We start from the raw sequence: 6,571 nt of genomic DNA on the forward strand, positions 1-6,571 counted from the left end.
ACGAAGAGGGGCTGGAACACTACTACGATCATATGTCAAGGTAAGCATGGTACTGGTCCATTTGTCATATGTCAAGGTAAGCATGGTACTGGTCATTTGTCATATGTTCAAGATGCATGGTACTGGTCATTAAATATGTCAAGGTAAGCATGGTACTGGTCCATTTGTCATATGTCAAGTAAGCATGGTACTGGTCCATTTATAATATGTCAAGGTAAGCATGGTACTGGTCCATTGTCATATGTCAAGTAAGCATGTACCGTCCATTTAAATATGTCAAGGTAAGCATGGTACTGCCATTTGTCATATGTCAAGGTAAGCATGTACTGGTCCATTGTCTTATATGTCAAGGTAAGCATGGTACTGGTCCATTTAATATGTCAAGGTAGCATGGTACTGTCCATTTGCATATGTCAAGGTAAGCATGGTACTGGTCCATTTGTCATATGTCAAGGTAAGCATGGTACTGGTCCATTTATAATATGTCAAGGTATGCATGGTACTGGTCCATTTGTAATATGTATTTTGGTATTTTATTAGGATCCCCATTAGCTGTTACAAAAGCAGCAGCTACTCTTCCTGGGGTCCACACAAAACATGAAACATAATACAGAATGACATAATACAGAACATCAATAGACAAGAACAGCTCAAATACAGAACTACATTAAAAAAATTCAAGGCACATGTAGCCTACATATCAATACATACACACAAACTATCTAGGTCAAGTAGGGGAGAGGCGTTATGCCGTGAGGTGTTGCTTTATCTGTTTTTTGAAACCAGGTTTGCTGTTTATTTGAGCGATATGATATGGAAGGAAGTTCCATGCAATAAGAGCTCGATATAATACTGTACGCTTTCTTGAATTTGTTCTGGATTTGGAGACTATGAAAAGACCCCTGGTGGCATGTCTGGTGGGATAAGTGTGTGTGTCAGAGCTGTGTGTAAGTTGGCTATGCAAACAATTTGGGATTTTCAACACATTATTTCTTATAAAAAGAAGTGATGCAGTCAGTCTCTCTTCAACTCTTAGCCAAGAGAGACTGGCATGCATAGTATTTATATCAGCCCTCTGATTACATTTAAGAGCAAAACGTGCCGCTCTGTTCTGGGCTAGCTGCAGCTTAACTACAGTGGCTTGCGAAAGTATTCACCCCCTTGGCATTTTTGCTATTTTGTTGCCTTACAACCTGGAATTAAAATTGATTTTTGGGAGGTTTGTGTCATTTGATTTACCAACATGCCTACCACTTTGAAGATGCAAAGTAATTTTTATTGTGAAACAAACAAGAAATAAGACAAAAACCAGAACTTGAGCGTGCATAACTATCCACCCCCCCAAAGTCAATACTTTGTAGAGCCACATTTTGCAGCAKTTACAGCTGCACGTCTCTTGGGGTATGTCTCTATAAGCTTGGCACATCTAGCCACTGGGACTTTTGCTCATTCTTCAAGACAAAACTGCTCCAGCTCCTTCAAGTTGGTTGGGATCTGCTGGTGTACAGCAATCCTTAAGTCCTACCACAGATTCTCAATTGGATTGAGGTCTGGGCTTTGACTAGGCCATTCCAAGACATTTAAAGGTTTCCCCTTAAACCACTCGAGTGTTGCTTTAGCAGTATGCTTTGGGTCATTGTCCTGCTGTTTGTCTTATCTGGAAGAGACTGACTGCATCACTTCTTCTTTTTATAAGAAACATTATTGTGTTGAAAATCTCAAATTGTTTGCATAGTCAACTTACACACAGCTCTGACAGACACACTTATTATGCTTCACTGTGGGGATGGTGTTCTCGGGTGATGAGAGGTCCTTGGGTTTGCGCCAGACATAGCGTTTTCCTTGATGGCCAAAAGCTACATTTTAGTCTCATCTGACCAGAGTACCTTCTTCCATATGTTTGGGGAGTCTCCCACATGCCTTTTGGCGAACACCAAATGTGTTTGCAAATTTTTTTCTTTAAGGAATGGCTTTTTTCTGGCCACTCTTCCGTAAAGCCCAGCTCTGTGGAGTGTATGGCTTAAAATGGTCCTATGGACAGATACTCTAATGTCCGCTGTGGAGTTTGCAGCTCCTTCAGGGTTATCTTTGGTCTCTTTGTTGCCTCTCTMWTTAATGCCCTCCTTGCCTGGTCRGTGAGTTTTGATGGACGGCCCTCTCTTGGCAGGTTTGTTGTGGTGACATAGTCTTTCCATTTTTTAATAATGGATTTAATGGTGCTCCGTGGGGTGTTAAAAGTTTCMGATATTTTTTTACAACCCAATCCTGATCTGTACTTCTCCACAACTTTGTCCCTGACCTGTTTGGAGCGCTCRTTGGTCTTCATGGTGCCCCTTGCTTAGTGGTGTTGCAGACTCTGGGGCCTTATTCAAACAGGTGTATATATACTGAGATCATGTGACACTGAGATTGCACACAGGTGGACTTTAAACTAATTGTGTGACTTCTGAAGGTAATTGGTTGCACTCGATCTTATTTAGGGGCTTCGTAGCAAAAGGGGTGAATACATATGCACGCATACTTTTCAGTTTTTATATTTTTAGCATTTTTTTAAACAAGTAATTTTTTTCATTTCACTTTTTTTTGTGTATGTCCATTACATGAAATCCAAATAAAAATCCATTTAAATTACAGGTTGTAATGCAACAAAAAGGAAAAACGCAAGGGGTGAATACATTTGCAAGGCACTGTAGGTCTTTCCTTGCAGCACTGACCACACGACTGGACAATAATCAAGATTAGACAAAAACTAGAGCCTGCAGAACTTGCTTTTTGAAGTTGTGGTGTCAAAAAAGCAGGCATCTCTTTATTACGGCCAGACCTCTCCATCTTTACAACCATTGCATCTATATGTTTTGACCATGACAGTTTACAATCTAAGGTAACACCAATAATTTAGTCTCCTCAACTTTTCAACAGCCACACCATTCATTACCAGATTCAGCTGAGGTCTAGAACTATTAGGAATGATTTGTACCAAATACAACTCTTAGTTTTAGAGATGTTCAGGACCAGTTTATACTGGCCACCCATTCAAAACAGACTGCAACTCTTGTAAGGTTTCAGTGACTCCATTAGCTGTGGTTGCTGATGCGTATATGGTTGAATCATAAGCATACATGGACACACATGCTTTGTTTAATGCCAGTGGCAGGTCATTGGTAAAAATAGAAAAGAGTAGAGGCCTAGAGAGCTGCCCTGCGTACACCACACTTACATTTTGACATTAGAGAAGCTTCCATTAAATAAAACCCTCTGAGTTCTATTAGATAGATAGCTCTGAATCCACGATATGGCAGAGGTGAAAAGCCATAACAATTATTTTTTTTAACAACAGGTTATGGTCAATAATATCAAGGCTGCACTGAAATCTAACAGTACAGCTCCCACAATCTTTTTATTATGAATTTCTTTCAACCAATCATCAGTCATTTGTGTCAGTGCAGTACATGTTGAGTGCCCTTCTCTATAAGCATGCTGAAAGTCTGTTGTTCATTTGTTACAGAGAAATAGCATGTATTTGGTCAAACTCCATTTTTTCCAACAGTTTGCTAAGAGCTGGCAGCAAGCTTATAGGTCTGCTGTTACAACCAGTAATACTTGGCCTCCTTCCAGGCCTGATGACAAAGGCTTTCTCTATGCTCAGATAAAATATGACAGATAGAGTAGCTATAGAGTCAGCTACCATCCTCAGTAGCTTTCCATCGAAGTTGTCAATGCCAGGAGTTTGTCATTATTGATCGATAACAATAATCTTTCCACTCTCTCCACACTAACTTTACAAAATCAAACTTGCAATGCTTTTCTTTAATTATTATAATTTTTATTCCTGAATACAATGCTCACTGTTCGTTGTTGGCATTTCCTGCCTAAGTTTGCCCACTTTGCCAATTAAATAATCATTATATATAATTGGCAACATCAAATGGTTTTGTGATGAATAAGCCATCTGATTCGATGAAAGATGGAGTTGAATTTGTCTTTCTGCCACAATTTCATTTAAAGTACTCCAAAGTGTTTTCCATCATTCTTTATATCATTGATCTTGGCTTCATAATACGTTTCTTCTTCTTTTTGTTGATTTAGTCACACAATTCTCAATTTGCAGTAAGTAAGCCAGGTAAGCATGGTACTGGTCCATTTGTCATAGGGCACAATTACCTACTGTGTAGTTGTAGAACATGKTGTTCTTTTCTCCCTCCCTGGTTCAGTATGTGTTTAAGACCGAGCCATACACATCCTCTACCACGAGAACAGTTCACGAGGAGCTGGCCAAAGCCATGACTGCAATTCTAAAGCCTTCCACAGACTTCCTCACRAGCAACAAATTGCTCAAGGTAATGAACAGCACAGCAATAGGGTGAAGAAGGGTTTTCTGGACATTTACATCAAGTTTCATGTTTGCATTGATTTGTATTTGTTTCTGTATCTCTGTTTCGTAGTACTCGTGGTATTTCTTCGAAGCCTTAGTGAAGTCCATGGCACAGTACTTGATTGAGAGCAGTAAAGTGAGGGTAAGTCTGTTGTGACACTTGACTAAGCCAAGTCTTCATTTTTTTTCTATGATATAAATGTCAGCTTATGAGTTTGAGCTCCTAACATGCGCAGCAATGTGGGCTGCCACAGTCCTCACACAGAATAAAGCACAGCCATGTCTCATAACTAACCATCACTTCAATGCTATCCACAGCAGTCTCCCCTAACCAACCATAGCCCTSAGTTTCCTCCCTGACATGGCCATGTATAACCAGGAAGCTGCTGTAGGAACCATTACTCTCCCTCAGGAGTGTGCCACACTGAACAGAGGAAACAGGGAGTTTCCATTAAGGGTTGCTCCCTCTACTGTGGTTCTGTGGTGGCTCACTGGGATGGCCTCTCTCTAGGAATAGCTGTGGTGGGGTCAGAAACACAACCTGTTATGGCCTCTCTCTGGGAACAGCAGTGGTGGGGTCAGAAACAAAACAACAATGTGTTGTTGGAAGTGTGTAGCTCCTCGAGCACCAAATTGAAGTGTTGCATAGTACTTTCATATGTTATCCTCTGGGCACTTCAGGAATCCTAACGCAAAATCAATCTCACAGTAATAGCTGTGACAGTAACAGCTGTGACAGTAACAACAGTAACAGCTGTGACAGTAACAGCTGTGACAGTAACAACAGTAACAGCTGTGACAGTAACAGCTGTGACAGTAACAACAGTAACAGCTGTGACAGTAACATCTGTGACAGTAACAACAGTAACAGCTGTGACAGTAACAGCTGTGACAGTAACAGCTGTGACAGTAACAACTCTGATAGTAACAGCTTGACGAGCTAACAACTCTGAATCAACAGCCGTGAACAGTTAACAACTCTGATTAGTAAAAGCGTGACAGTAACAACTCTGACAGTAAAACTAACACTGTCTGATGAGTAACAGCTGTGACAGTAAACAACTCTGATAGTAACAGCTGTACAGTAACAACTCTGATAGTAACACTGTACAGTAACAACTGACAGTAACAACCTTAGTAACAGCTGTGACAGTAACAACTGATATAACAGCTGACAGTAACAACTCTGATAGTAACAAAAGCTGGACAGTAACAACTCTGATAGTAACAGCTGTGACAGTAACAACATCTGATAGTAACAGCTGTGACAGTAACAACTCTGATAGTAACAGCTGTGACAGTAACAACTCTGATATAACAGCTTGTGACGAGTAACAACTCTTGACAGTAACAACTCTGATATAACAGCTGTGACAGTAACAACTCTGATAGTAACAGCTGTACATAACAGCGTGACAGTTAACCAACTCTGATATAACAGCTAGACAGTAAACAACTTACAGTAAACAACTCTGTAGTAACAAAGCTGTACAGTAACATACTCTGATAGTAACAGCTGTGACAGTAACAACTCTGATAGTAACAGCTGTACAGTAACAACAGTAACAAATCTGATAGTAACAGCTGTGACAGTAAACAACTCTGATAGTAACAGCTGTGACAGAACAACTCTGATAGTAACAGCTGTGACATAAACAACTCTGATATAACAGCTGTGACAGTAACAACTCTGACAGTAAACAACTCTGATAGTAACAACTCTGACAGTAACAACTCTATAGTAACAGACTGTGACAGTAACAACTCTGATAGTAACAGCTGTGACAGTAACAACTCCTGATAGTAAACAGCTGTACAGTAACAACTCTGATGTAACAGCTGTGACAGTGACAGCGCTGACAGTAAACAACTCGTCTCTGTTTCTCAGCTGTCCAGGAACCAGCGTTTCTCGCGGTTCCACCACACGTGGAGACCCTGGTCAACATGATGATGCCCCACCATCACCCAGAAGTACAAGGACAACTGACGCAGCCCGCAACGCCAACCACAGCCTGGCTGTCTTCATCAAGTCAGCTGGCGCCATCTGATTGCTAGACGGCACATTGGTCATCCTGTACTCTACTGAAATAATAATTTTCTTCCTGTTTTCACAGCGCTGTTTACCTCATGGACAGAGGCTTGTCTTCAAGCAGATCAACCACTACATCCACTGCTTTGTCCTGGAGAACCCCAGCGGTA

At 40.8% G+C, this 6,571-nt stretch overlaps 1 pseudogene; it reads left to right on the forward strand.

Annotated features, from left to right (window-relative positions):
- Window positions 1-6,571, forward strand: part of LOC111959519 (dedicator of cytokinesis protein 9-like) — a 118,443-nt pseudogene that overhangs the window by 60,321 nt on the left and 51,551 nt on the right.

This window comes from Salvelinus sp. IW2-2015, linkage group LG36 (assembly GCF_002910315.2).
Source record: "Salvelinus sp. IW2-2015 linkage group LG36, ASM291031v2, whole genome shotgun sequence".
NCBI classification, from domain to species: Eukaryota; Metazoa; Chordata; class Actinopteri; order Salmoniformes; family Salmonidae; genus Salvelinus; species Salvelinus sp. IW2-2015.